General features: G+C 34.8%; 2 pseudogenes; one reads left to right on the forward strand and one right to left on the reverse strand.

Moving 5' to 3' along the window:
• Positions 1 to 264: 264 nt before the first annotated feature.
• On the reverse strand, positions 265 to 717 carry LOC120225681 (annotated as a pseudogene).
• Positions 718 to 16,081: 15,364 nt separating this feature from the next.
• LOC120225682 lies at positions 16,082 to 16,193 on the forward strand (annotated as a pseudogene).
• The last annotated feature ends 4,674 nt before the right edge of the window (positions 16,194 to 20,867 follow it).

Here is a 20,867-nt window from a genome sequence, read left to right on the forward strand (position 1 = left end):
TGTATACACACACATATGCATGCAATTGTACAAGAGCAAATGTATTTTTCCATCTTATCTTTTTGGGACCAGATATTAAACTTCCTTTTTCACTGCTTCTGCTTTCCTTTTTATGTCCATTTTGAACTTATGTGCCCCTATCTACATTTGCTATTCATTAAACACAATGGTTCTGTGTTGTATCTTTGCCAAAAGAAGAGTTACACTGGGTCAACATTCTGGAGAGAGCTAGATTTACTTCTCAAGTCTACTTTTATGTTGTTGTTGTCCCAGGCTTATTGACAATATTACAGTATAGCAGAAAGATTCAAATGGCCCCATATGGTGTTTTGAAATTCATTCCAACTGGGCTGAGAGTAACCTGACAGTTGGACTGATTGCCAAAGTTCAAGAGATTCAATACTTCCTTAGTGTCAGAATCTACTTAAATGATTTCCTGATCTAGGGCTTAGACTCAGGAACATAATTATTCCTTTTTCTCTCCTTCTTCTGCAACAAAATGGTGATAATGCTCACGAGGCCACTCTGAATCCCCTTCATCAGATGTGTGGCACAGTGTGCTATCTTGCGGACATTCTTGCTGGGAATAATGGTGATCCCCTTGCACATGTGCCTGTTTACATTTAAAGTTGTTACCCAGGCACATGTAGTATGTCTCTATGAAGACCCAGGCCATTTTCTTCACAGTTTGGTGTGAATGCTGCCCAATTGGTGGGTCTTTAGAAAAAGATTTTGTTCTACATTTATGAATTCATATTTTGCTGCCTTATTTTTTGTAGGAGCTATGTTTTCCTGTAAGATGTAGTAGCAGGTGAAAGAATAGGTCTTTATCAAAAGACAGATTGACAGATTGACGGGCACCTGAGTGGCTCAGTCGGCTAAGCGTCCGACTCTTGGTTTCTGCTCAGACCATGATCTCACAGTTTGTGAGTTCAAGCCCCACATCAGACTCCATGCTGACGGTGCTTGGGATTCTCTGACTCCCTCTCTCTCTGCCCCTACCCTGCTCACTCTCTGTCTCTCTCAAAATAAACAAACATTTTTTAAAAAAAAAAACAGAGATTGAGCCTTCCCAGTAGGATCACAAATTTCTAAGTAATAGATCTGATGGATACTGTTGCAGTTTTTAGAGTAACAAGACTGGCTACACATTAGAAGCCAAAATACTATTGAGTTCGAAAGCTTAATGGTAGAAATGGTAGAAATATTATTGATAGAAATGGGAAGATAGTGTCAGCATTGAGTTCATTGTTCTCTGCATGGTGGACTTCGATCTTGATTAGGAGCTCTATACCTTGCCATAATATAATTTTGAGTTGACAGTGTGTCATAGGTGGTGAGTAATTCTTCAACAATATTATAAGGACCCTGTATTTACTATCTTTTTAATCTCAACTAATATTATATCTTTAAAAATAAATCCATGTCATTTATTTACAACTTTTGCTCACCTGTGTACAATGTATAATGCAATGTAAATGCTGAACTTACATAGAAGAAGCAGAGATGGAAAGGACTGAATCAGTATGCATAAAGCTTGAGAACCATTGCCCTAAGGAAAATCATGATGGTCCTATTCCTTTGTCAATCAAACATGAGGGCAATCAGTGGGGATTTATTTTCTTCAATCTAAAAATACATTTAAAAGGAAATAGCCTCCTTTTGGCTTCCAGATGCTGTCATGTCTGCATGTGGGACATAGAGTCACAGAAACCCCTTGGTACCATAGAGTTAGATTAAAGAGCCATACTCATGATTTTCCATTTTTTTCCTTCAGAGGGGAAAAGGGAGAGACCACTTTCTGAATGACCCAATTATATTGTCAAGTCACTGAATTAATAAAACGTGGAGCCTTCCTTCCTCCTAATTCCTTTTTATTTGAGACAATATATCTCATTGTTCAAACTATTTTAAACTGACCATTCTCTTACTTGCAGCCAAATTCTTTGCAACTTATTTACATAGATTAATACATTTATTCTTTTCAAAAAATCTGTGACATAAAGCAAATATTAATAGCTTCATTTTAAAAAATGAGTCTCTTGCAGTTCAGAAAAATCAAATGAGCTGTTTAGTTAGTAGCAAATCTATGATTAGAATTCTACTAATTAATCCTGGAGCTTAAGGGGTATTATTATACAGTGTCACATTGACTTTCAAAAAGAACACATGCAGAATGACTGAATGCTAATGAGTACATTTTTACAGTATACACTGCCTCTCAGAAAAAAGACATTTCAACGGGGGAGACCCATTCTGCTTTAAGTAGGTAGAAGAAGTAAAAAGTGATAATGGAGCATTTGCCCAAGTAGGAAAAACCAATTATTGTTTTGAAAGAATGAATATTTCAATTGCTCATTCATTAATTTTTTTCATTCATTCATTAATTCATTCATTCAACATACATGTATCAATTATCTTTTATATATCATAAAATACACTAGCATCTGGTATTACAAAAATATAGATAGCCTTGCCGCAAAGAACATACTGTAATATACTATAAAGTATATAAATCTTATAAACATATAAAATGTGGAATGAAATATTTTTCATCCAATGGATTTGATCCTGTATGAAATTTCTCCCTCACTCAAGGAGTCAGAGGTGATTAGCATTGGGAAGAATAGCTAAAGACCCAGTGGATAAATTTGAAAGACAGCAGTATTAGTGATTAATATATATTTGTCAAGGTAGAACATTAATTTTATAGAAGATGGCAAGGGACATCAAACCTCCTAAAGAGATAATTAAGCAAACAAGCAGGTTGAAATACCACAACATCAAAGATGCTAAAAGTGGATAATGAGTCCCAGTAGATCAGGGTACTGATCTGTTCAGTGCTCACAGCACACTAAAAGCATCAGCATTGTGACATTTTTTTCCCATCATGACATGGTTCAACACAGGTGACCTGATGGGCCATATAATGGCTTCACACTCAGTAGGTTGCACAGTAGTTAACAAACCCAGAAGTAAGACTTAACACCTATTGCAGCAGGCCAGCCAACCTCCCTTAAAAGCAAGATCTTACATGGCAATCACAGTGTAGTTGCCTTGACTAGTTTAAATGCTTTTGTGACTAGCTACCAGAGGATGGCTAGGGTCAGAGTATGGTGCAGCTTACACTAGTATACTCAGCAAAGATGCATTGAGAGACTTGGGGCCAATGGTGAATTCCATGTCCTAAAATTTTGCTTAAAGTCAGATTCCCGAAGAAGTCTGACATTTTACCTTTACCATTTAGTGGCTCCACATACTTGGGTAATTTATTCTACCTCTTTGTCTCTACATTTGTAATATGAGATTTTAATGGTGTCTTGTCCATGAGATTGTTTAAAATAGGGCCTGACATATAGTAAATACTAACTGAATGTTCATTTTTACTATCATTCAGTGCAGTGATAGTTTTGGGTTGCTGAAAGAATGAACATAATTAAAATTTTAAAATGCCAATTGTGTGTGTGTCAAAGATATACTAATGCATATATATGGTTTGGACAAATGAAATCAAAGACTTAAGTTTGAGTGAGGAAGAGGAACATGATAAATGTCCCCAAATGGTCACAAAGCCCAAAGAACCCATGTAGTTGGATCATTTGGAATTTCAACACAGTTTTTTTTCAGTAGAGAATCAATGCCTATGTCCATCCATTTTTTTTACCTTTAAAAAAATTGGAAAATTGAACATTTTCTCTTACATTGTATTTCTGATTATTACTGAAAGATCAATAACCTGATTTTAAAAATTGATATATTGAGCTGTAGAAGTTTCAGTTAAGGGCATAAAATCAGTTATATTCCTAAAAATGTAACATTTATTTCCTTTCATGCCTGAAATATTTTATATAATATTGCTACCCTGGTCATCTTAACCATTAATAGTAATGACAACAATGTAATGGTAATAGATTATAGCTACTGAGTGCTTACTTGATGTCTGACATTTTTTTTCAGCATTAAGTACTGTGCACAAACTATTTAATTCTCAAAACTATTATATAAGCAAGTGCTATTATTACCTTATTTTATAGATAAGGAAACTGAGGCATAGAGAGATTAAATTGTTAAAGGTCACAGAACTAGTTAGTAAGTGTCTAGATTATGACACAGAGACTGAACTATAGAATGTAAATACACAATATCTAAGTAGGATAGAACCTGATAGCATATGTCAAACAAGGAGATTGTTTTCTGCAAAAATGTAATCCATTTTTTATATACCTTATTTATGCATGAAAAACCCATGATCAGTAAACAAATCCTTAATGAGTAAATCATTTTGAACATTCCTTCCCAAATTTACTGCTAGAGGTCCAGTGACCTATCTGCTGACCTGGAACTTTGGTGTCAAAAATTCTTGCTGAGCTTTAACCATGCATATCTTATAGATTCCCAGACTAGTAAAGGGGCTTTATTTTCTGTCTTGATAGATTTATGGATTTATTTATTGTAAATTACTCACAAGAGAGAGACATTTCATTGTAAAACACCCCCAGTATTGATTCAGTAAAATGAGGGTGTCATCATTAAACAAATCTTCCCGAAAACCCATACTATTAAAACTAATTGACTGTGTCTCTTCTTTAAGGTTAGCTAGGCGTTTCATGTGCTCACTAGGAAGGCTTTGTCTGGCATTTCTGCTCCATTCACACAGTATATCAGATGACACCTCTTACTCAAGGCTTCATGAAGATTTTCCTCATCTTTTGTTAGGAGAAAAATAATCTAGGAATGCTAAAAACAACCAGAACTTTTAAAATCACTGTAATATACTAATTTCTGTTTATTTTTTTAATTATCCAAACTACAAGCAATCTGTTTTTTAAGGAAAAAAACACCATTATTTTATTTATAGTGTTTCCTGTGGAGTGTTTTAGATTTTTTTTCAGTGTTGTTTTCTGTTAATCTGGTATTAATTCTTTGATTTGACTAGTGGCTTACAGGAGGGGTTTCTGTCTTCTTTGTTCTAGATTGCTTCTTCAGATAATTATTCCCAATTCACCTTTTTAAAATAAAGTAAAGGGGTGCCTGGTTGACTCTGTTAGTAGAGCATCTGACTCTTTTTTAAAATACTTTTAATGTTTATTTATTTTTGAGTGAGAGAGACAGAATATGAGTGGTGGAGGGGCAGAGAGAGTGGGAGACACAGAATCCAAAGCATGCTCTAGGTTTTGAGCTGTCAGTACAGAACATTATGTGGAACTTGAACCCATAAATCATGAGATCATGATCTTAGCCAAAGTTAGCCTACTGAGCCATCCAGGAGCCTTGAGCATCTGACTCTTGATATCAGAGCCATGAGTTCAAGACCCACATCAGGCATGGAACCTACTTTTAAAAATAAGTAAATAAAATAAAATTAAAATAATCTATTTGGGGGGGCTAGTGCTCTATAGCTGAATCATGGGTTCCTTCTTCAAAAAGTATAAACACTGGCACATGAATTTGTTCTCTGTCTACTGTGGACATGTCAATATTCGCAGACTGACTCATCTAGTTTCCTGACATCTATGTTTCTTGATTTGTTTAACTTTACTTCATCCACACTACCAAAGTCATGTGTTGAACAGTCATTGCCAGAAATAATTCCATGACCCCACCCCATATCACTGAAACGGAGCATGAGATTCCTTGATAAAATTTTCCCATGATCCTGCTTGAGAGCTGAAATATCCCTACTGAGGCTTTTTCCTGAATTCTTGGAGTCTCTCTGTCTCTGTCTCTCTCTTTAAATCAGTCTGGTCCTCCCCTTTTGTTTTTGTTCACATTCAGTTTAGTTTCTATGGTCTATCATTACAATAACAATCTTGCTTCTTTATCTTAGATTATTAATTTGGCAAAACCCAAACCATGTGTGAACAAAAATATTTACTAACCTTCTATTATTTGCAGGTGATTATTGTTCAAGAAAATTATGGATTAGAATAAATTGGTACCGTGGTCAATTTATGATTACCAATCTCAAATGTTCCTTAATCAGCACAGAATTTCTACTGTGTTTTTCCAGTTGACTCACTCTTCTAGCATTTTTGAAAAAAAATATTCTAAATCTTCTGTACTCTCTTCAAAACACTAAATCTGCCATTTCACTGTAATTACTCTCAACAAATGGACATGTTTTCTTCATCACAGAGAAAACAGAAAGCATGAGACAAAAATTCACTAAAATGATTCTTTAATTATTAGACATTTGTACATGTTTTCTCCTTGTTCCCTTCTTTAGGAGAAGTTGTTCATCTTTTTTCTATAGCCAGTCTTTTCACCATTCATTGCTCTGGATCCCACACATCCTAAATTTCTCAAAGATTAAGAAGGATAGTGGTTTGGAAACTACCCTCCCCTCATTCTGTGTAAGGAGAGAGGGCTAAGATTTGGAGGGCTAAGAAAGAAAGAGTTTTTTACACTAGTGTGGTAGGACCTGTAATACCTTACCCAAGAAAAAAAATATTTATTTGCAAATAACGGTCATGTAATGGTTCTACTCAAGTGATATCAAAATCATGCTCAGAGAAGGAATATATTCTATGCAAATGAGATTAGACTATATTACCACTGAAGTAACATTCATAACATTTCTTTGGTAAGATAAAGTTGATTTTTAGGTAAACAAGTGAAAAAAACTTAGTCATAGCTCTCTTTGATAGGGAAGTAAGCTATAATGGGAGCATCTGCTTTTACCCTCAGTTATAGCCTACAGGTGATAGTGCTTCCTATTTAGACTCAAACGACATAAGTAAAAAGAAACCTTCATGATCATCTGGACTAAGTTGAAATACTGTGCTCTGTAAGGCACAAAAAAGGACCAAGGTTGAATATAAGAATTGTGAGGAAGAGAGGAACACAAAATTCAAGAAACAGGGACAGACTTCCTGAGGCAGTTGATAGGAGACAATTTGGAAGCATGAAAACGGAAAATGGGAGGGAAAAAAAAAAAGATGAAACGTACTCATAGCAAAGGTCCAAGTCTCTGAATTAAGAGAGAATAGAAAAAGTCAAAGTTACCTTTTCCATATTCTTTATGCTGTATTATTCTGTTTCTATCATGTTTTTCATTGAAGAACATGATTTTCCATCTTATAACCTATGTTTTGTTAGGTCTGCAGAAAGTTAGCCTAACAAGCAGAAATGAGAAATAGAGCTATAATTTCATCTTAATCATCTTGTGAGAGTTCTAATGGAAACAAAGATAAAGCTTGCTAGGCTTACCTGAGCACTGCTACACAATTTCTACTGATCATCAAAGTTATAGGGTTACCCAAGTGCCATGAGCGTCAGAGAAATCCCTCAGGGACTGAAAACCATAAGAATAAACTTCCTACATCTTCAGACCCTTACTACCCCTAAACACCACTGTCAAAGATTACCATGAAGTGCCTTTGGACAAAAAGAAGGCCCTATCATACCTGGGAACTCAAAGTATTTATTTCAGTCTTATTTCTTTATCTACTGCCATGGTTTCAACTCAACATCCTTACCTCCTAAAACAATAAGAGCAGCAACACAAGACTTCCAATAGTTATCATTGAATTTCTCCTCTTTAATTACATTTAATAAGAAGGGAAAAAAAGTGGTTGTTTCACTCACTTTTCATATTTCTCATTTACACTTCAACTCTCTCAAATTTGGTTTCAATCCATAGATGAGTTTCCCCCCACCCCAGTTCCCCAAATATTTGATCTTCTGATTGTATTCAAATGGTTTTTCCATTTTTCAAAACTCCCTTCCCTTGGCATTGGCAATGGTACATTTGCCACTTTTTCTTGTGCTGTTTTGCCATCTCTTCTCTGTTTTCTTTACATTTCAAATTTTTCTAACTGGCTTTTAAATGTTGAAATTCCTCAAGGCTTATTCCTGATTTTCACTCTTCTCTCATGTTCCGTTCTCTCTTTACACTGTCTCATCCATGCCTATGACTTCAGTTACTGTCTCTGGGATAACAATTCTGAAATTTCAACTTTTAGCATGAGTTCTCTGAATTCCAGACCTAGCAAACTGGCTAGCTACATCTTCACTTGGATATCTCAAAGCTACCAAAGCTAGAGTTGAACCCATAGCTTTCTTTCCACACTTTGCCATCTTCTACTATTTCCTTGTGCAGTAAATTGAGATAATGATACTGAAATTTTATATTCAGGACTATTGTTTTTTAAGTTTATTTATTTATTTTGAGAGAGACAGAGGCAGTAAGAATGAGGGAGGGGCATAGAGAAAGGAAAGAGAGAGAATCCCAAGCAAGCTCCATGCTGCCAGTGCAGAGCCACCTGTGGGGCTCGAACTCAGAAAGCCATGAGATCATGACTGGAATCAAAGCCAAGGGTCGGATGTTTAACCAATTGAGCCACCCAGACACCCCCAGATTTAGAACTTGTCGACAGATACTTAAGCCATGATTAAGGAAGAATTCATCAAAAGAGAAGTTTATAAATGGAAACAGTTTCCAGAGTGGTCTTATTTCAGTAAGATGGCTTCTCGACTATTGTAGGTTATCCAGGGCAATTGAATTAAAAGAAATTTCATTTTGTTCATAATATCTCACTGAAATGTTGTCATTTTTTTAAATAACTTTACAACTTGTGTTGTTAGAAAAAATTTTTCTTCCAAAGTCATGCAACAATGAAATATAGGACATTTTAATTTTGTATGAAATTAGTAACATAGGAATTATTATAATTAAAATGTACAAGATGCTTTAAAAATATGCATCATGCCATTTTGTTTAAAAATAATTTTTAGTGAAAAAGGAGGAACTGAAAAGTCGTCATTTTGGATATTACATTTTGGATCTCCTGAGTAGGATAATATTAATAATAGGATGTCCACTATTAAGATTAAGGAAGATGTTAATTAATTTTAATTAAGTAAACCAGCCTATGGATTTTCTTTTGAAAAAAATACTTAATAATTTTATATCTCCTTTCAAATTACTGATACAGACAGAGGTGTGAGATCATTTCTTAGACTTTTTCATCGCACCCAAAGTGAAAGGGAAGTGGAAGCATGATGAGAACCAGCCTCATTTGCCCATTTTAGGCTTAATAAGGCACTTTTACACAGATACTCAGGGCTCTCTTGTGGCTGCGCTAGTTCTAATTAATGCCTGCACCTACCATCCATGGGCTGAAGAACGAAACCAAGAGAATCCGTTCAGGAGGAAGACAAATTTTTAAAAATGTCTCTCTGAAGGATTTACCATAAGCACGTCACGGAACAACATGACATGATTGAAAAGATGTCTATATGGCTTTCATTAATATGCTCACATTCATACTATATGTATGTTGAATAATAAACAAGAAATAAGTGAATGTTTCTTTCCATGTAGGATGCAAACATTATGGAAAGTCACATTTTCATTTCATACTTGATGTTTCAGCTTATGCTATGTTTTTAGTTAGTGCTGGCCTATTAAGCTGCTAATTTATCTACTGTTGTGAAGGCCTCTGGAAATGCTGCTCCATAAATAATAGAGCAGTGATCCATAACCACCTCCCATGTAACAGCATCGAGTCCACTGCAGCTAATAGGAACGAACTGCCGGTTGCTAGGTGCCAAAATGCTGCTTGCCTATTTAGGAAGTGATATAGTTTTGTCTCCCTGCTAAGATGACAAAACTGTAATTAGAGATTAATCAAGAGCTACATTAGTGCCACAGTTTCCTGCAGTCTGACTTTTGTTGCCCACCAGCAGTTAAGTGCATCTGCCTGTATTTACCAGTTCTCTGGAGATTTAGAAATTTATTGTCATATTTACGGGAACAGCTGCCGTGCAAGTTGTCAAATCATAAAGAACTAACTCAAGAGAATGCATATAATTAACTACTCTGTCTTTAGTCTATTTATTTCTAAAATGAGGCTTCATTTAAAAAGATTAAATAACATATTATATAACCAGCTATTTTTTTTTGTTCTTGGATTTTGTTATTTTTCCTTAAAACATTTCGACAGTAATTTATACTGAATAAATAAAGATCAATTCAAATATTGGAAGGGAGACAAATGCATGCTGGTAGCAAAGGAAACTTGGATCTTGTGATTTTTCTGAGAGCTGGATTGGTGATGTATTAACGTAATTTAAAATCTATACTGCTATGGTTTTTAAAGAAAAATAATATGGAGTTATTATGGAATTAATCTTTATTTAAGTTTCATTTGCTATTCCTTTATAATTTTTGCTATGTTTGCTTTGGGGCAAGTTACTCTGGCATATTAGTGACAAATATTTTTCTTTGTTGAAAGCCTGATATTCCTAGATGGACTCTTGGTTTAGTTGATTACTATAGCAAATCCAGTATCAAAATTAAGACTGTTGGAATATTTTGAATCTTAAATTGTAAAGTTATGATCAACATTAAGTGATGAATCACTTGTTATTTTTATCTTTATATATATGTGTGGTTATCTCAAACCTTGAAGTGGAATTAAATATAATATATATTTTTTATTGTTTTAGTTGCCACAGTAAACAGATAAAGTTTTAAATGAAATCATTAGAAAACTGTATTTATATAAGTACATTTTATAAAATTATATACATATCAGACACAGACACAGCATACATTTTAAAGTATATTAATAGTATGTATATTATTTTGCATTTAAAGAAAATACACTTTGATTCCATTTGAATTCTTGTGGCTTACATCAGAATTTTGGAGCAGTTGAAATTCACTGTAATATTCAACCTGTTAATACAAAACTAGTTGCATTAGAACTAAAAGTTTTTAATCATATTAAAAACTAAAAGCTACTTCGCAGTAAGTTGAGGTTTTATGCTCAGATTTTTAATTACATTGCTGTATTTCAAGTATAAAATGCTCTTACACATCCATTTCACTAATTCTGGGCTCCATAGGAAAAGTACAATTTTCTCAGAGTGCTTTGATCCTTTATTTACTCTTCCTCCCTAAAAGCAAGGAAGAAAAAAGTTGACTGTTACTGCTTCTATTGTCACTGTTTCTAAAAAATACATAATATACAAGTGTGTGTGTGTGTGTGTGTGTGTGTGTAGCCTTATTTGTATATATTCAGATAAGACCTTTCTCAGAAGTCTTTAGAATTATAATAAAAAAGAACTACAAGATCAGCTATAGAAGAACTTGTGCTGTCAAATTCATTTTGGAGTTTGCATTTTTGTTTTCAGTCCAATGTGCCAAATTTCTGTCTATTTGATAAATATTGTTAATTTTGAAAAAAACATGAAATTAGAAGAAATGAAATACAGAAAGAATTTTGCATCTTCTACTAAAAGAGCCCTGCAGGGACTGAATTGAGAGCTTGAAATGGATTCCCAGCTGATAACTACACTCATGTTTGTAGTTGAGGGAAGTCTCGATGCACCAGAGCCAACTCTGACAGTACAGAAGAAGTTGGCCATTAAAAAAAATATGAAATCGCAGATAATATGTGTATATTGGAATATCACACTATATAATTTTCAAATATTATGGATTTTGGTTGAAATCAGGTAAGTTCATTTTTGGAAATACCAGAGACTTCATTGAAAATTTTATAATTAATTTAGCTAGCATAGAAAGTATTGATTTTGAATAAAAAGACAATACCCTACTAATGTGTGTAGTTACATATAGGTATTTTAATACTAATATTTGATTCAAATAACTTCTTAAATTTTTAATCACACTGTTAGGGTCTGGTAGTAAATATATATTTAAAATGTAGAGTGTTATAAAATGAAAACACTCTTAAATAGAATCTTCTGGCAAAAAGTGTAACAAAGCTGTTAATAATTAATGGGAATTTTTCTCCCTCCTCAATATGTTCCTTTCATTGAAATTATGGTTAGGACTTAGTGTTCTTCAATAATATTAATTACAGGCAGCCTAGTTATAAGCTGAGGTCACAAATTATTTTACATAACATTATTATCAATGCAGAAAATCATTTCTGTGCAATGAAAGGAGGCGTGCTTTAGAAGCTAATCACTAGAAGTGGTTTCATTACTATGTTATATTTTACAGGTTATATTAGAAACATCAACAATAACAGTAATAAAAGTTATTATTTTTCTTTTAAGAATAAATTTAACACAAATATTAAAACCTAGGAATTGTCCATGAGCCTTGAATTATCAAATTCCAATGATTTAGACTGAGGCTGAATATTCTTTCATCTTTGATGTACTAAATACTTCATATATTCATTTATTAGTGTGATGTGTTAATTAGTGTTATGAATGCTATACACAAGCAATGAATGCTATAACTTAGAGGATTAAACTAAATTCATCAGAGTCAGGGGGTCTGGGTGGCTCAGTTGGTTAAGCGTCCAACTCTTGATTTTGTCTCAGGTCATGATATCATTATTTGTGGGTTCGAGCCCCCCATCAGCTTTGTGCTGACAGTGCAAAGTCTGCTTGGGATTCTTTCTCTCCCTCTCTCTCTGCCCCTCTACTGTGCTCTCTCTCTCTCTCTCAAAATAAATAAATAAATGTTAAAAAATGAATTCATCAGATTCAAACATGTCTTGGAGTTGAATATATTTTGCTATATTTTCATTGTATGGTCTCAGGAGAATTAACTTTCTTTGACTCAATTTCTCCACCTAAAAAATGGAGACAATAAAATTGAGCACACAAAATGATTTGAGATTTATATTGTTTTTTAAAAAAAATTTATAGTTTATTTTTGAGACAGAGAGAGACAGAGCATGAGTGGGGGAGGGGCAGAGAGAGAGGGAGACACAGAATCTGAAACGGGCTCCAGGTTCTGAGCTGTCAACGCAGAGCCCAATATGGGGCTTGAACCTACAAGCCACGAGATAATGACCTGAGCCAAAGTCGGACACTTAACCCACTGAGCCATCCAGGAACCCCAAAATTTACATTGTTTGAAACATGTAAAATGCTTAAGGTTATTGGCACATTTCGCTGTTTCAAATATTCATTTAGATGTAATCATTGTTATTATTCCAAAGAGTGAGTGTCCTTAGAACCTACCACTGAGGCCAGGGTTCTTCTCAGAGCCAGGACCAAGAGGCTTTGAGTTGCTAGAACTGAAGCTTCAGGAAGGAAGTGAGGAAGCTGCAAGAATATGGCCCAGGGAAACCACAGGCCACCCAGCACCACCATGTCACCTTCACTTTTTCTTCTTTCTCGCGTCAAGTTGCTGGGACCTCTCTGCTGTCTGTTTCTTGGCTTTCTTGACCTTGTCATATGCAGGAGGAAGTTCCTCATCTCATACGAGAAGCTCAGCCATTTTCCTGTTCCTGGTGTCTAGCCCCAGAGCCATGGGTTGGCAGCTTAGTGACAGGGTCTACAAGCTGGGACAACAAGGACTGTGCCTCAGGGCAGAGTTTAGTGTACCAAAGTTGAAGGGCAACAGTGGTATCTAACCATGGGGGACAATTTGGGAAAAAAAAAGAGGATGCACTTAACCTTGCTGCTTGTCTGTCAGTATCTCCAAGGCCTGAGAAAGCTGGTAGACTCATTCTGCTAAACATGAGCATCGAAAAAGAGAGAAAAATAGTTAGACCTAGTGATAGTATGCATTCTCAGGAAGGTACTCAAAGAAGGCACCAGGCTTCAGAAAAGCCAGTGTCAGCAAGTGACAGACCAGCAAGGAAGGGTGAGCACATCAGCAACTGATCAGATGCCTCTCACATGCCAAGTGCAGTGTTGGGATCCAGTGCCCAAAGCCAGGTACCCTGTAGCACTCAGACAGGAGTGGAGTTGGGGAAGACCCACGCCTAAGGAAGCAGGTCTCATTCTTCACATGCCTAGGAGAGTTTCACCTGCTCTGGGATTATCTGGACTTTTGTTTGGAGCAGCAGGAGGGGCCTCTGTCTATATGCCTTCTTCATTTGAAAGAGTCAGAGGATGTAGTTCTTCACTCGCTTACCTTGGGACAATCAGGACCACCATGCTAACATGATGAGGGAAGTCTAAGGTATGCTCCCTATGCCCACAGAGAGGCTGCTGGCTACCACATTGAGACTCTCACCTCACAATCACCAAAATTTGCAGTGGAGGAGGCAAAATCAATGGAGGGGCCAGCTGCTGCCCTCAGTAGAGGGGCTGGACCTGCTTCCTGGTGAACGCCTATTCTCAACACTGCAGATGTCAAAGGGCTGCTGGAAGAGTCAAGATTCTCTACCACCAACAGGAAACTGGCACATACTCTTGGTGAGCAGGTAAACTGGGAGAACCTTTCTGGAGGTAAATTTCACCATGAGGTGTTAAAATGTACTTTCTCTTTGATCCACTCTTAGAAATTTGGACTTGAAGTATTCCAAAATAAACATACAAGGGTGTCCACTGTATATTTATAAAAAGTATAAATATACAAACCTCTGGAACCAACCAAAATCTTTCTCCACTGGGAGACCTATTAAAAAATTATGATAGAGGCACCTGTGTGGCTCAGTTGGTTGAGCCTCCGACTTTAGCGCAGGTCATGATCTCACGACTCCTGGGTTTGAGCCTTGTGTCAGGCTCCATGATGACAGCTCAGAGCCTGGAGCCTACTTCAGATTCTGTGTCTCCTCTCTCTGCCCCTCCCCAACTCGTGCACTGTCTCACAAAAATAAATAAATGTAAATTTTTTAAAAAAAATATGATGGAGGACTTTATGGGCTAACCAGAAAGATCTTTAAGATATAATGAGTGAAAAAAGCAAAACTTAAAACTATATAAAATACTATTTTGGGGTTTAAAAAACAAATGCATGAAATATAAAAGAAGATACTCAGGCATATGCATAACCTTTGTTTTCCTCAAAGCAATCATAAGAACTTAATAATAGTTTCATTTGGAGAGAGGCTGAAGAGAAGGAACATTTATTTCTCATTTTATGACTTTCTGTAATTCAAATTTTCAAACTTTAAACACATTTCATTTTATTATCATTTTTCTTGTCAGTAGGGGATATCTTGATAGGGAGATTATGGTCCCTATAAAAATTTATAAAATTTATAAAAATTTAGTTTTTATCTTTGTCAGAGAGAGAGAGACTCATTGTAAGAAATAACCCTCTTCTTTTGGATGCTGTATATCTCAATGAAATGTTTAGCTGTGATGCAGCCATTTTGTGAACATGAGGTAATCTAGTTTGGTGGATGGCAATCAGAAAGATAGAAAGACCAGGGACCTCAATTTCCTTGGTGAGTAGCTGAATTAACCAACCATAGACCTACAGTATTTTAAGACATCACATAATGTAAGAGAAAGATTTTCCTTATTGTTAAAGTCATTTGAGTCAGGATTTTATGTTACCTGCAGTTAAAATGAACCTAAACTTCTATTGGAAATATAAAAGGCATGTTCTATGTACTAAAAGACAGGGATTGAGATGCAAAACTCAGATTATACTGTGCTACAAGCTTCGACCTCAAAGTGAGATACAAATGACTGTTAAACATATGAAAAACTCAACCTCACTCTTAAAGAGAAGTGCACTTTAAAACTACAATGAAATGCCATTTTTTATCCATGTTGACAAAGATCAAAAAGCTTGATCACATCCAATATTGTCAAGGGAAATCAACACACCCATTTATAAATACTATAAAGCTATGGAAAGCATTTAGTTAATAATTTTCAAATAAAAATCAGAACTCATCAACTCTGCTTTGCAAGATGATGTGCATAATGGTAGTCTTTACAGCGTTGTTGGTAAATGCAAATGAGCTAAAAATTACCCAATTGCCCTTCCTAAGGGGAATAATTAATAAATTACATTACATTAATAGTGAATTCTTTGTAATCATTAAAAAATGAAACAATTATATATGTACTAATATGAAAATATATCAAATAAATATTGAGAAAAACAATTTGAAGAATAATACAGAATGGTATACTACTGTGTGTGTGTGTGTGTGTGTGTGTGTGTGTGTGTGTTGGGGCGTTATTTTAAGCAGTATAAACTGTATCTGGAGTGATAAACAAGAAAGGAGAGGGGTTAGATGTATAGGTGAATGCAAGTAAGAGGAGGAAGAAAGACTGACTTTCACTATATTCCTCTGTGTACCTTCTGAATTTTGTACCATGCACTTATATTAGCTATTCAGAATGATTCATTAATAGAAGGAGGAGGTAATCATAATAATAAAAGAATAACTAGATAGCTTCTCAGCCTTTTGGCTAAGATCAAGTATAGTATCTGTTCTTATCAGTTTAATATCTGATATGTCCTCTATCCAGTAATAACATAAAAACTTAATTGAAGAATATAACAAGATATTAAGCTAGAAAAAATTATTATTTTTATAAATGTGAAATCATATTTCATTTTAAATATTCATTCATTTAAAAATGTTAATAGAGGGGCCCCTGGGTGGTTCAGTCAGTTAAGCGTCCAACTTAGGCTCATGTCAGGAACTCATGGTTCATGAATTCCAGCCCCATGTTGGGCTCTGTGTTGACAGCTCAGAACCTGGAGCCTGCTTCAGGTTCTGTGTCTCCCTCTCTCTCTGCCCCACCCCCCGCTCGTGGTCTCCTTTTTAGTCTCTGTCAAAAATAAACATTTAAATTTTAAAAATAAATACATTAAATAAATAAATGAGTAAATATGTTAATAGAGATAGAATGAGTCTTCACATAATAAATTGTGACTAACATGGAAAAAGAAGAAAACTAGGCAAACACAAAAAATGTGTAGAGACTTTGAGATGTATTGTCACTAACATTATACAACCACACACTGTTAATTTTCTAATTGGATTTATTTCAAGAATACACTCAGCCACAAATGTTGAATGTATGTATTTATTTACACAAAATTCAATTAGGCAATTAGTTTGTATTCTGATTTGTCCCTTTGTCCCATTTAATATACTTTGAGCATTTTTATTACCATTAATGAACTTTAAAAAATAATTGTAATGGATATATAATAATTCAATTAATGGATGTGCTATCATATATTTAACTCTTCATCATTATTGATCATTAGAATGCTTGCTATTATCACAGAAGCACTACAATGAAAATTACTCTGTATATATTGGTGTCCCTTCTCCTTAGGATGAGTTCTGGCAACAACTATTAATTGCTTTGTCAAAAGGTTATGTTAATTTTTACTTATGCAAGTACTTTATGAGAATGCCTTCTAACCCACAATTTCTGTTTATGGAAGTTTTTTTTTTTATATCTGGCAGTTTTATGAAGGTTAGTGGCATCTTTTAAATTTTTGCACTAATTATTTGTAATGTAAAGTTTATTTATGTGTTTAGTGCCCATTTGTATTCCTTCCTTTCTAAAATGTCTAAATGATGTGGGGCATTTTTTCTGTTGAAGTTAGTGACTTACCTATTTGACTTGAAAGTTATCTTTGTCTGTCTCTCTCAAAACTAAATAAACATTAAAATAATTTTTTTTATTTGAAAAAAGGAGGGCCTGGATGGCTCAGTTGGTTAAACATCTGACTTTGGCTCAGGTCAACATCTGACTTTGGCTCAGGTCATCATCTCACGGTTTGTGAGTCTGAGCCCTGCATCAGGCTCTGTGCTGACAGCTCAGAGCCTAAAGCCTGCTTTGAATTTTGTGTCTTCTTCTTTCTCTGCCCTTCCCCCGGCCCGCTCTCTTTCTCTCTCACACAAAAGTAAATAAACATAAAAAATAAAATTAAATTAAAAAGTTACCTTTGTGTAATACTATTTGTTGCAAACATTGTATCTCATTTTGTCATCTGCCTAATGCATTTGGTTATGAAATTATTGACATCCAACATTTAACATATTGATTTATGTCTATACAACTTTGCACCTAGAAATTAATCTCCCATTCCTAAATATATTGATATTCTGTTAGATCTTTTGAGTGATTTTAATTTTTACATCTAATACTTTAGCATATTTGTGCATCCACCTAAGATACATAGTAAAATTTACCTTCTCTTCTCTAATTTGCCTAATACTTCTAAAATCATTTAGAGAGGAATCATTTATTTCTTCACTGATTTGTTAGATAACATTTTTTTGTCACAGTAAAGTATTATATATACTGGATTCTATTTCTGATTTATCAATACTCTATTGAGCCTCCTTATAATTCTTCAAACATGACCATACTGTTTAAAGTTTTCTTAGCAAATCTTTAAACTTTAGAAATAGGGGCTCCTGAGTGGCTCAATCAGTTGACTGTCCATTGTCGGCTCAGGTCATGATCTCGTGGTTTGTGAGTTCAAGACTCATTTCGGATTCTGTGCTGACATCTCGGAGCCTCGAGCCTGCTTCGGATTTTGTGGTCTCTCTCTCTCTGCTCCTCCCCCACTAGCATTCTGTTTCTCTCTTTCAAAAATAAACATTAAAAAAAAATAAAATAAAACTTTAGAAACGTCTTTCTAAACTTTTTTCTATTTATTGGATCCCATTGATTTTTCTTCATTACCTTTGTCCATTCCCAAATAAATCCCATTAGTGTTTTGCTTGTAATAGTGCTAAAACAAAAACATACTTTGTGGAAAAAAAATGCTCTTTCTTACAAAATCCAATCTTTCCACCAAACAACATAACCTCTCATCCCTGCACGTAGCCATTTTTTATGTTACTCATTATTGGGTTTTTAAAAATATTTCTTGAGCATTTTTTATGTGTTTAGCACTTCTATAAAACTATTTACTTAAACATTGTGATAATCCAATGAGGTAGGTATTTTTATTACTATCATCATTTTGTGGTAAGAAAATTGGGATTTACACAGATTAAGTAATTTAGTCAACATCCCATGCTAGTGAGTGGCAGAAGACAGTTCTATCTAACTCCAAGCCAGTAGGTTCACCTATCATGCCTGTTGCCTCCCAGTTCTTGTAGATAATAACTCATGGAGGAATTCTGTTCCCCAAAATATTACTTAATAACATATAATTAAATAGCAAGTTTAACAGTCTCTTCCCACTTGCCTTTTTGTATAAAAGCTAAATATTTTTTCTGAGTAACAGTTATGTGAATAATTATTTTACTGGCTCATCATTTAGCTCTTTTACTTTGATCAGGACTGTTCTACTTGCACTTATTTCAAGAATCCATAAATAAGACCCACAAGGAAAAAAAAGGAGAATAAACCTTCATTTTTAATCCCTGTATGTTTCAAAGGCATTCAAGCCTAGACTCTCATTTCTCCTGTCACTTTCCATACCCAGAGGACACAAAGACCATGGAACGTTGAACATTTCCCACAACAGGCTTGGCAAAACTCCATAACAGCTAGGTGACCAGGACAGTCCCTGAAAGTGACTCTTCCTGAACATGTTGTTTACTGCTGTACAGGTGTTTTTCAGCTGTATAATTATTTCCATCAGGACTTTAATTTTAATTTGGATAATTTAGTTCTTCAGACTTCTCTGGTGTCCAAATATGCATCATTTATTAATATGCCCTTAAATGCATAGATAATCTATGACTACCATTCTTCAGAATAAAATTAAGTGCAGTTCAGGATATAACAACCACAATAACACTTACTGTTAGGTTTGCTCTTTTATTAATATGTATATTACCCAGGAAATTAACTTTGTCCAGGTTAAGTTTTGCAACTTGAATATGAGGTCCAGGGTACATTCTTTTATTAATAAATGAAAAAAAAAAAAGGACATAGAAGCATCATTAGTATTCTATTCTTTAACTTTGTCGAAGTAATTATTGATGTTCTAGAATTTTACTTCCTGGAACTGAAATCCCAGTGATAAGAGACTTGCTCCTGAGTCTTGGTAGATATTTCTGAAATGGTTCCAATTCTTTTTATTTGAATCATGACACTGAGCTGTGTTTTTCACTTTTGGTCACAGAGGAAAAGTGGTATCTATGGCAACAGAAAGTTGAAGTGCGGTTCCTGACAGGGTTTTCATGTGACAGAAATGACAGCCATCTTTGTTAAGTAATACTATGTTAAGATGCTATCTTTTCTGTCAACTTTACTGTGATATCCGAAATTGTGGAATTACAACTTTAAAGAAAAAGACAGCTCAGCAATTAAAGGGGATATTATAGTGTCTTTAGACGAAGTTCTTTTGACCTGCCTTTCGGTTCAGAGTTTGATTTATAAAGCAGCATGGACTAGTGTTCCAAAATCATGATTACTTAATTAAAAGATGTCAGCATTGAGCCTGGACCAAACATGTTTCTTATAAAAGTGACTAAAATTGCACATGTGGGTAATTTTGACTTCTTTCTTATCCTATGTATTATAAAAATGAAAAGTTCAAGTTATTCGTAAGTTGTGGTTGGTAATATTTAATTACTATTATATAAGTTGGCTTCTTTTTTTCTTCTCATTTTATTTTATTTTTTAAAAAGATCCCACTATCTTTCTCAACTGCCCCAACATAAAACATAGAAACAGACACAGATAGACACACACCACACTTTTTTTTTAAGTTTAAATTGAGTTTCATTTTAAAGTATATTTATTTTGTATGTGTGTGTGTGTGTGTGAGAGAGAGAGAGAGAGAGAGAGAGAAAGAGAGAGAGAGAGAGAGCAGAGCAGAGGAGGGGTGGAGAGAGAGGGAGAGAAAGAATCCCAAGCAGGTTCTGTGCTGTCAGCATGGAGCCCTACATGGGTCTCGAAGCCACGAACTGTGAGATCATGACATGAGTGGAAATCAAGAGTTGGTTGCTTAGCTGACTGAGCCGCTCAGGTGTCCTGTGATTATTCTTTTTAAATTTTAGTGAAATATACATAATATAACATGCAGCACTTTTTTAAGTGTACTGTTTGGTGATATTAAGTGCATTCACGTTATTGTACTACCATCACCACTATCCATTCATAGAACTCCTCTCATTGTGTAAAACTGAAACCCTGTACTTCTTAAACAATAATTCCCCATTAACCCCTCCCCACACCCCCAGGAAACCATCATTCTACTTTCAATGTCTATACATTTGACTATGCTAGTACTACATATGAGT

Source organism: Hyaena hyaena, unplaced genomic scaffold (genome assembly GCF_003009895.1).
Source record: "Hyaena hyaena isolate Hyena2069 unplaced genomic scaffold, ASM300989v1 scaffold_1477, whole genome shotgun sequence".
NCBI classification, from domain to species: domain Eukaryota; kingdom Metazoa; phylum Chordata; class Mammalia; order Carnivora; family Hyaenidae; genus Hyaena; species Hyaena hyaena.